Source organism: Parasteatoda tepidariorum, chromosome 1 (assembly GCF_982258835.1).
Source record: "Parasteatoda tepidariorum strain Cologne lab strain chromosome 1, Ptep-v5.0, whole genome shotgun sequence".
NCBI classification, from domain to species: domain Eukaryota; kingdom Metazoa; phylum Arthropoda; class Arachnida; order Araneae; family Theridiidae; genus Parasteatoda; species Parasteatoda tepidariorum.
This window is the reverse complement of record NC_141755.1, coordinates 95,800,621-95,812,584: the sequence shown is the minus strand read 5'-3', so window position 1 is coordinate 95,812,584 and position 11,964 is coordinate 95,800,621.

Here is an 11,964-nt window from a genome sequence, read left to right as displayed (position 1 = left end):
TTTCCCATTTCGGGCCCATCCTTGGTAACTGACAAATAAATGCACAGAATAACAAATCACTTCAGCAGTGCAGTAAGAACGGCACTTTAAAACCCTCTAGTTACACTCAATTTGCGCTTTTATTTTCATATTTTGTAATCTGGCAATCTTGTTGCGAAAACGTTTTAAATTATTCTTGTAAAATTTCCCGTCCATGAAAGTACATCTGATTTCGCTACTCATTTTATAGTCTATGTTTTATCTTCATTTTGAACTTTTGATTGATTGATGAACATTGATTTGATATATATATATATATATATATATATATATATATATATATATATATATATATATATATATATATATATATATATATATATATATATGTAATCTGGTTATTATTCGTGCATTTATATACCTGCTTGATAAGAATGCTCTGGTAGTTACAGAGAGTACACAAAGAGGTAACTAAGAAAAGTTATAAATGCATAATAACAACAATAACAAATCAAGCAAATATTAATTTTAACTTTACATAATTCAGTATTTGACAATCAAGCAGATGATTGTTTACATTTTTATTTAACGCAAAGCTAAAATTTCGTTTTCAAAAGAATTTAATCAGTTGTAAATTGGTAAAATGTTTAGATAATGTTCTGCTTATGGAGGAAAAAAAATATTTCTCATTAGTTCAGTTGATTCAAAAATGTAAATAATCAGTTTGCAACATAGAGAATTGCTCGTTCAGTACATTTACATTGTTACTAGAGTCTGCTAAGCCTAACATGTCGACCAAACGTAACAGAATGAGACAACGAAACGGTGGTGAAACTTACTAGGTGATTTGGCGGATATATACGTACCATAACGACCAGCTAATTGCCTTTCTTTACCACCAAATTGTGAAATGATATAAAATGGTTTTAAATTATTTTATTGAAATTCGTCCCTGAATTGAAATGTCAGTTAAAACATTCTAAATGATTTGTATTAATTCTTGTACGATAATTGTTTTTCCATGATTTGTTGTTAAGATGGGTCTGACGGTCTGGATAAAAACCATACAAGAAATTGATATAAACTTTCTTGAACTCACTAGAGCCCTACGCAATCAGTTGAAAACTATAATTGTAATACTTGGGCTTAATCCAGCCTGCATAAAACATATACATGCAGGCTGGAGAATTCAAATTTAAACAAAAAATAAATTTAAGCGCACATAAAATTTTAAGCACACGAAAGTTTTCATTGTTAAAAATTACTGTTACATTGTTATATAATACTGTAATTGGAATTTTGTATTATAAAAATTTGAAAAAGGGTATAAATGTTTTTTTTTCCAGAAGTTAATAATTTTTTTTTGATTCTTATTTTTCAATTTAATTTTTAAATATTAGTTGTTTAAAGAAAAATATTTTAAAATTTACTAAAATTAATTCTTTTTAGTTAAATAGCTGGTCATTATACCTTTCCTAGTTTCAGATTATAAATGCTTTGTAATCTTAGTATACGCAAAAGGAATAATCTCAATTTGCAGCTCTTAATGCAGTTCCTTTTGATAGAAAGAATTATTTTAACATAGCCTTAAAAATATTAGAGGATAGATCTCTGCTTTTTATTGAATTCTTCTTTCTCTTAGAAATGTTTAGCAATGTTTATTCTTTAGCACTAAATTTGCGATGCAAAACAATGTGCAGATCCAATTATAATCTGCTGTTTCTGCTACTAGGAATGTTGGTAGTAATTATTTGGTGTATCCTTCATAACGTACGACTTTGTTGAAAAGTTATACGTTGCTACAAAAAATAATATGCAGATGCTGTGATAATCTGCAGTGCCCTCTACCGTACAGGAAGGTTTCTATTAACAGGAATACTAGTAGTAACAGGTCCATGAATTCGTCACAACCTATACTTTTCTAGAAAAGTTGAAAATTTATTCGTTGAAATGAAAAATAATCTGAAAATGCTGTTGATAATCAGCAGTGTTCACTGCCGCGATGGTAAGTGTCTGCTATGAGGAATACCGACAGTAACTGCTTCGTGCACTTCGTCATAACGTATAACTTTCTAGACAGTTAAAACAAATTTTATTTGAAAATTTAAAACAGTTATCTGTTAACAAATGTTGCCAGTGTTAGTTAGTAAAACAAAATATCGCGAGCCTTATTATTTTCAGTGTCTTACAATATACTCTTTATTTCAACTGATTAGCCCTATTATTTCAGCTCAACTATATTTTTCTCAACTAAATTAACTTAATTGCGCTTCTCACATTAGCTCCATTTTTTAGTTTTTTTTTTTAATTATCATCAATGTTTTGAGTATTTTAAATTAGTTTCATCACTTTGACTTTCTCAAATCTGCCCCATTATTTTTAAATCTCTTGCATTTTGAGTATTTCGATTGCCTCGCATTTGACTCAATATCTTGAGTGTCTCACATTAGTTCCATTAATCTGTGTGCTTCATTTTACACTTTTCGAATTTTCATGCTAAAATTACGGTTAAAAAACAGCAGCAGTCTGTGGATGCAATTAACCGTAAAATTTACGGCTAGATACACTTATTACCTTTACGGTTTTGAAACCGTTAACAATTGGTAAGGTTAAAAAACCATGAATACAAATTTATACTGTTAGACAACCATTTACAACTAGCATGGTTTCAAAACTGTAAAAAGAAAATTTAACTGGGCATTGGAGCTAGGCCTCTCCTTAGGTAAAGGACATTTGAGTTAGGTTGTGGTTCAGTTGTGTTTTATTAAATGAACCGTGGAATATGGTTTGTTTATCTGATTGTTTCATCTCCCGTAAGAGATGGAAAATACTAGACTTTTTGTCTTAACTGTTTTATGATGATGTGTGAATTAGAGGATTGTATCTTAATAGTCCAGAATCACAAATTGAGGAGTGCAGGGCGCTAGAAATTCTTTGTGTGAAAGGAATAAAGAAAAAAAAATGTGGTGTCGACGCTCTGTACTTGAAACCCCGTCGGTTATAATATTGACAGATTAGCTCTCTCAGCAATATTTACTAGCTGCAAGGAAATAAGTGGCTTTATAAGGTGAGCCTAGCTGGCACGGATAAAATTATGGTTTCTTAACCGTATTAGGTAAAAGTCATTTTTTCCGCAGTTTGAATATCATATTTTTTATGATGATTTGACTGTTTTGTTTGAATATGATAAAATAAAAATTAAAGAAATTGTTATTTAGCCATTTTTTTTTACAGAAATTTCTAAAAGTCTTTCTTTTCTTTATTTATAAAAAATTGGGCACCTGGGCCGCGCAGAAGGCCCAGGTGCCCAATGACATCATGAAATAGAATAAAAAGTTAAAATAAAAGACAGTTTGAGTTCAGCAGTCTGCGGGGTGGTTGTTACAGGGAGACAAGCACCTTGCTTGTACAACTGAAAGAAGATTAAAATAATAAGAGCAACTTGCTGTAAACTGTGGATGGCTGTAGTTTGATTGTCAACGTGAAGTCACGATTTTTGTATTGGTAAAGTTTTTGATGCTGTAGACTATTGATGCTTTGGGTTATTGATGTAGACTATAGATGCTGGAATTGAAGACTATTATTTATGCTGATAGTTGTGGTATGAGGCGTCGGAGGTGAAATGAGTGGCTATTGGTCTTAGTTTTTCGTCTTTTTTATAGTTCTCGAAGAAATCTCTAAAAGTGTGGAACTAAATGACCGAATATAAAACTAAAACCGATAAATTCACTGATGGTTAAAACCTTCATTTTTTTTGCTATCTTGAATGTTTCTGAAACAGAAGATTTCATTTATGACATTTTGCTTTTGCTTTCAAAATGTTTTTTTCCAGAATATATATGTTTAAAATACATAAATTATTGAAATAAAGGTAATAATTGACGATAAAGGTAATTTTTACTCGTTTAATGGATATTAATAATTTTAAATAAACTTATTTAATTCTTTATCACAACACGTAGGACCACTCAAACAATCAAATTTAAACATACAAAATGTTTCATATGTTGCAATAAACATGCCTCTCCATTTTAAAATAACGCTTTTTGATTTATGGAGAAAACTTTAAGATAAGAAAACCTAGTTCCAGTACTTTGAACCCTTTCTTTCACTTTGCTTTTGACAATAAAATTCCTTTCCTCTTTGACAATTAAAGACGGAAACTGAGGAAATGACAAAAATATTCCATATCTTCATTATGACCAATAAAGTGTGTTTTATGTCGCCATCAATAACTTTTAACAAGAAAACGAACGCATATAAAATAAATGGTTTCTATAAAAGCACTCTTTGATCTGGAATTCTATGAAGTCATTAATTTACTGAATTATTTGTTAGTTGCATAAATTACGAATGTAATTCGTTTTCTTTGCACATAAAAGCTTAAAAGCGTTCAAGTGTTCTTTTGAAGCGAAGATAAAACGCTTCGTTGGGAAATTGGTTGAAAGAAGCGAATCAATATCAAAGGAATATTTAGAATTATTTCAGTTGATGAGTTTTAAAGTTTTAATGCCACTTAAATTTTTAAAACTGTAATTTGTGAATAGCCATTCAGTAGATATAAGAAATAAGAACAATAATGGTTACCTAAATTATAAAAAAAAACCTGTTAAAATTAATCTTGGACAAATTTCATTTAATAATTAACAAAAGTAGTTATACTTAATTGGATTTCGGATTTATCGTTTAAACTAAATGCGTTTTAAAAATTTATGAATACGAAGTAAGTTAAGAAAACTTAACTATTTGCTTTGAGAGAACATTGATCTTTTATTTATTAAATTTACAGAATAATAATTTAATATTTTATTTAACTATTATTTACAATGCGAATTCGAATCCTATCGAAAATTATCTAGATTAATGAGTCAGTATAAATTTTTAATTTAACTGGTCAAAACAGTAAAATCATGGCTATAAAACTAAAGCTATTCTCGTAACTTTTGATTCGAAGCTTTCATTATAAAATAATAAAAATTGCCAATTAGAATTATTGAAAGCAAAATTAAAAAATATAGGATGAAGGTATAATAAATTGTTTTTTTAAAGCTTCGTATTTCATCTTGTATAACTCTCAAACTTTAGTAGTTCTAGATCTCTGTATTCAGAGCAAACAAATGCAAGTATTTTGTATGTTAAATTTACTACGATATTTTTCATGGGAATCACGATTACACTAAAAAATTAATTGGTGAATGTAATTCTCAATAACTCAATAACTGACAAAATTTAAAACATGAATTAGGTATTACTTGTAGTATTTAATCAGAACTATTTAATGTTTACAGCAATTATGTTGAAATTACGTTGTGGAAATGCTTCGAGTTTGAACAATAACTTTCGACATTTGATTCCAGAAAAAAAAAATTACATATACCATATTTCTCAAGCATTATAAAAACGCAAAATATGTGACTTGCAATTAATTAAAAAAAGGACTTTATTTCTTTGAAATAATTTAACTTAAAATTGTATTTAATAACTTTTAAAAAATGAACAAGCATTCGCCACAACTGTGCCTTAAAAACTTCTTTTGACAACAAAAAAAGTTCATAAAAGCACATACTATAAAGCTTATTTCTTTCGCTAGATATTTTCCAGCCACGTCACCTGATCAAGTGTTGCCAAAATAGCTTGGAAATAAAAAAAAAAGTACCAGTAAATAATGAGCATACAACTCGACCCTTATCCTGTAAATCAAAAGACAATATTGATGGAAAGGGTATCTCTAAGATCGTTATTTATATTCTCGACTCCAGGAATCTGGGTCAAATACAAAATAAGTAAAAAAATATTAGTCTACTCTGGAGGATTATGGGATAGTCGGTTTCATCTTACATTATCATGTAAGACAATATCGATGAAAGTCTCTTTACTAAGAATTGTTAATTCATATATGGGTCATTCTCACGAAAACTGTCATTTTTCAGTTCATAAAATCCCAAAAAAGTAAAGTGAATAAAAAGCTCTGAAACTTTTTATATTAATAGAAATATGTAATGACATTATAAAGAAAGTATATATCCTATAAATTATACTTAATATTTAAATTAATAAATTTTTTAAATAATTAATTTATAATTAATTAATTTTTAATAATTAATTAATTTAATAAATAAATTAATTAATTTAATAAATTAATTTATAAATTTTTTATTTCAAATTAATTAATAAGTAAATTAATTATTTTCACTATTTAAAAAGTGAGGGAATGACACTAATAGTGAGGGAATGATATTTTATTTTAATACATGTTTTTATCTAAGTTACATCTACCTAAAGTTTGAAAATGATAACATACTAAGTATATCTAATATTTATTATAATTTAGTCTTATATATTTAATAGTTTTTACAGGTTTGGGAAATAAAATTGGCTGGTACGATTGAACAAAAAAAAATTTCATAATATACTCATCTTGAATCATTCCCTCACTTCAGCGTCATTCCCTCACTTTATACACAAGTGAGGGAATGACGAATTCAATAAAATTTAAAAATAACAGTTAGGCCTAATGAATTTCTGAAGTCAATCACATACAATTATATTCATACAAGAAAGCAACATATAATTATCCACTTTCTCGATGAAGTTGTATTTTATTTTACTCTAAAAAATGACATGAGGGAATGACAAATGTAAAAAATTTTACCTGGTTTTATTCATTCAAATTTATTCCACAGCAAAGCTTCTTTAAGTTGAAGATGGAAACATACTGCAATTTTGTTCTATGATGCCAGTTGTTAACTTCTGAAGTTTTTATTAAAATATTTTTATTCTAAGAAGATTGCAGGTGATAAGAACATTGTTGTGAGGGAATGACGCGAAACACTGGGGACAAAGTTTAAAATAGTGCTGTGTTAATATTTTTATCAGAAATTCAATTTAAAATCGATTTTCTGAATTCTATATTTCAGTATTCTGAAATAAAAAACACGAATTTGTAAAAAAAAAATTTGTATTTCAGAAACAATTTTTTTCTTTTTTTAAATCAGCAGTGGGGACAAGTGAGGGAATGACATATTGGTATATTTTAATTACCTAAAATAAATAAAAAATAAAAATTGATAATTTTATTTTTATTCTTTTGTTAGCTTGCATTCTGAAGGACACTTTCCCTGAATTTTTTTCTTCTTAAGCTGTAAAACAAACACAAAATATACTGGGGACATGAAAATGACTGTTTTTGTGAGAATGACCCATATATTGTATTATATATATATATATATATATATATATATATGTCACGGCGGAAGACCGCAATCGGTGGTTGTTGACTTTCACCGGTGAATGTCGACAAACACCAAATACGTCGGTGAAAGATCGAATACTTTATTACATTCGATTTGATATGAATTTATTCGTGGATATAATTACATTTATTCGATATTTTAACCCTACACTGATGTTTTTTTAAGGTTAAATGCCACTGCCCGGTATACATTTGCCCGGTATACCCTACACTGATGTTTTTTTAAGGTCAAGTGCCATTGCCCGGTATATATTTGCACGATACTCCAAACACTGATGCTTCTTCTAATCTATCGTCAGTAAGTATTAAAATATAGAATAAATATAAATATATCAAATAAATATCATAATATTAACGAATAAATTAATATAAAATTGGATACAACAAATATTTTGGACATTCACCAAAGCGACTATGTGATTGTTGACATTCATCGGTGACAGTCAGAAATAAGGGTATTTAGCAAATATTTCGGACATATACTAAGTGACTACGTGAATGTTGACATTCACCAGATTTCGGTGTTTCACCGTAACATATATATATATATGTATACATATATATATATATATATATATATATATATATATATATATATATATATAGGTTTTAAAGGGTTAAAGTAAACGTTTCAAAATTGTAAAATGCTTGTTAATATCTTTAATGCTAGTTAAAGATTAAACTATTTTTAATTATACTGTCTTACACTTACTCTTTTTTAATCAATTATATATTTTTTGTTTCAAATGTTTTATATTGTCTTATTTATAATTATTTTTTCGTTTAATTTATATCCAGGTTTCTTCCATTATTTTATCCATTTAATTTCTTTTCGAATAATACAAATTTTCCTTTAACTTGTTCCAGATAATTTATTCAATAAGCATTGTTTATTCAGGAATAACTCTATCTAAATACTTTGTTATGGTTTGTTAAAATATAACAGTGTCCTTAACGGAAAAGTTAATTATTTTCCTTTTTTATTAAGTAGAATTTTCTTTTAGAATTATTATTTATTTAATAATGTTACATTTAAAAACTATTTAATTAAAAGAAAATGTTTATAGTTCTTGAAAAAAAGAAGAATATATGCTAGATTTAAATTATTTTTATTGAATTCAAAGGAGGCTAAAAAAAAAAGAATTCGTGTTCAATTACTTTCAATGAAATAACATACCATATTTTCTTTTACTCATAAAAGTTCAAATATTTTAGAGTATTCTTCTTATGAGTTCAATTTTTTTCCATTTTCTTCATTTTCAGAACTTTTAGTCCCTCATATTATAGATTAATTTTTCTTTTCCAGTTCTTTTCATTTTCTCATCGAACATGTTCTTGACAAAGGTTGTTGGCAGCAATATCACTTATACGTGATCAGAGGTACTAATGTAGACGAATCTTTATTAAATTCCTTCTTTTTGGATATGTTTCCTTAATATTATTTTCAAAATAACTATTTTTTATTCCTTATCTCTTTATTAAAATATCTTTGTTTACTTCTTTGATAGTTAATTTGATGTTTTTGTTTTAAGAGTAATATACTTGATAATGTAAACGCTTCATTTGCTTCATAACTTATAAAAGTGGAAAATGATATTTACATTATCATGTAAATAATAACATGAAGCAAATAGCATGAACATAAACATGACACCAATAAAATATTTAAATTATTGAATATATCCTTCAATTGTTTTTTATGGGATTTTTAGGGATTATTCATTTCTTTTTGATAATGATATTCAATAGTTTATGTTTGTCATAGTTTTGCTTATTAATATGACTGCGCAAAGTTAAAAAAACGTATTTTATATGATTGAAAAATTATTTACCTGAAGTATTTAGATCTTTATCTTTACTTAGATGTATGATTTGCTGTAATAAATTTAAAAAAAATATTGATCTACGTATTATGGCTTAACTTTCTCATGCATGAATTTTGATTTGAGTTATTTAAAATATTTAGATGTACTGCAAATCCATTTAGTATCCGAAGATTGCAGTGTAATATATTTTTTTTTGTTGAAAATTTTTGTCTTGTATTGTCAAAACTTGGAGCTCTCGTATGAGGCCAAAATGTGTATAATTGTAGTATATTTCACCAATATAAGTTTAGGCATGGAAAAACTGAATGATAACTGAACAATAGCCATAGGAAACTGACTTCATTTATAAGGTATAATAATATACCAAAGAATACCAACCTTTCCATTAATGTAACACGCCAACCTAATAAATAAACAAAATAACAGAGATCCAGAGATCATATTCTTTAACACGTTGAATGCCATGGAGGTCACCGGTGACCGGCACTGAGTTTGTTCGTAGCGGAAAGGGGGTCATCGGTGACCGACGAAGGCAAGATTATTAGAAACACATAATTCGGGTAAATTTGTAATTTTTTTAATAATATTTTCGCTACTAAAATGGTTTGAAGAAATTAATGCAATATAGAACACACAAAAAAATTTCACTTATATACACAGAGATGCCAACTTGCTCCGGACAGTGAATAAATATTTTCAAGTGGTAGTTTATTAATTGTGATTCTTGGTTTAATAAATTCAATTTAGTAGATTTTTATCCGTCACTATTTCTATACAACTTTTTGGCTTATATAATTCACCACTTTTTTCACATATATCATGCTAAACCTTTTAAAAAACTACCAAAATCTGTCTAATATTTGCACATTTATTTTGTAGTTATTTACCGTTTGGCCAGACGGGCAAGCCAGGCAAAATTAGCTTGACATTCAACGTGTTAAAACCATCTTAAATGGCTGGCAGCCTTATGTGGTAACCAGGAACTGTTTGGAGTCTCCAAATACAAATTAGAACACAAATGTGAATCTGAATAATATTATGAAGCAAAAAAATATATTTTCTCATGTGAGGTTGTTATGTCATTTTTCATTGTGTGTCACGCTTGAGAGGGTTAAATATGTCATTGTGCAATGATTGAGCCGCGATGGCTCAGGGGATAGCGCGTTCGACTTCCAATGAATTGAACCTGGTTCGATTCCCAGCGATGACTGGTAGATACGAATTCCGCATTCAACTTGTACCACTATCCTCAGTGGTTGACGGCTCATGGATTAGAGTCCCCTTGCCGTCAGGCCGATTGTAAAAGGTTTTCATGGCTTTCCTCACTATGTAACGCAAATAAGGCTTTCACGAAGGCCAATTTCTCTCCCAGATTGATCTTGAAGTTTCTCTTGTTTTCCTTGGAAGATGAGTTTTCAAGTTTCTTTTTTTTTTTGAGCTACGAAATTTAGTTTAGTGAAAACTATTAGCAGAAGAATTATTATTTCAGGCAACATTTATTCTTATGATTGAATATAGAAAACTTGCAATTTTTTTAAAATATAGATTTAGTTTTGACACAGATATATTCCAATTTTGTGTGTGTTTTTCTATATAAACGATAATGGTTCACAAAAAATACGTATTTTTCCGCTTTTTAGACCAAAACGAAGCGAAATATATTCGTTTAATTTAAAAAATGGATTATTTTAATTAGGTGGTCGATGTTAGTTTTTATGTAAATTAATATTGAGAGTTCTTTGTTTGTTTTCACTACGTTCACATTTCCCTTTCTCTTTTCAAGTCTACGTGGTGTGTGTGTGACACGCCGGGCTTTCCTCCTTTCAATATCCTTAGGCGTTTATCCTTTCATCCTTTCAATAATTTTACTGCAAAATAATATTCACAAATTTAAATTCTTGCGATGTAAGTTTTTAAGCATAAGTTATCTAAGAAACTTGATCATTTAAATATATATATAATACTATCGGGGAAAATGAAAAGAGTAGATGCAAATTTGAAGAATTATTTTGGGTTTTTGATTTGAACTTTCATTTTTATTCGGAAACTATACATGTTTTCATTTTTTTTCTTTCCAGGTTGAATTTAATAATTTATGGATATTTATTGCTGTAGAAAAGGTAAAAAGAAAATGCATAAATGGGAAAAAATGGAATAAGAGAAAAAGAAAAGTCCTTTTTTTCTTTATTCTTACTTTAGATTATTTTAATTAAGGGCAATCGTTTAATTGCAAGTTAACCAACTTGATGAAATGAATAAGTGAATCAATCTTTTTGCGCAAGCAGTTCCAGATGTTGATGAGCGAATGCTGAGCAGTTGGCTTGGATTCTAAATTAAAAAAAAGTATAAGAATGTTCGGTAAACCGTTACCATCTGAATAGGGAAATTACCAAATGAATGGTTTAAATACCGTATATTTTGGTTTTATTAACAGAATTATGGTATTTTTTTTGCCAGAAATGTCATTACCATATAGTTCGATAATTTTACCAGAATTTTGTCTCCCTTAAATGATACATAATTACCCTAATATTGTAATAATTTAAATATGAAATGCTTAAATTGATTCCATGCAGTTTTCAAGGAGAGTGCTAAATTAGAATTTTGAATCGAATTCCAATTAGGAAAAAAAAATCACCCGGAATTATTTTATTTAAAAAAATATCAATTTATCAAAATACTGATATTATTAATTTAAATATTTTTTTGTTATACAATTTGATATGAAATAGTAGAAACTTGTTAAATTTAAAGCTTGTCTGCGTTTCCTTGGTTATTGATTTTGTTTAAATTTTCTTTCACTCTTGAAGTGGAAAGAAATAATTAAATGAAATTTTAAATTATCTTCGAGTATGGAATTCTTAAGTAAGAAAATGAATTTATGTTATCTTTAAAGGTGCAAGGCAA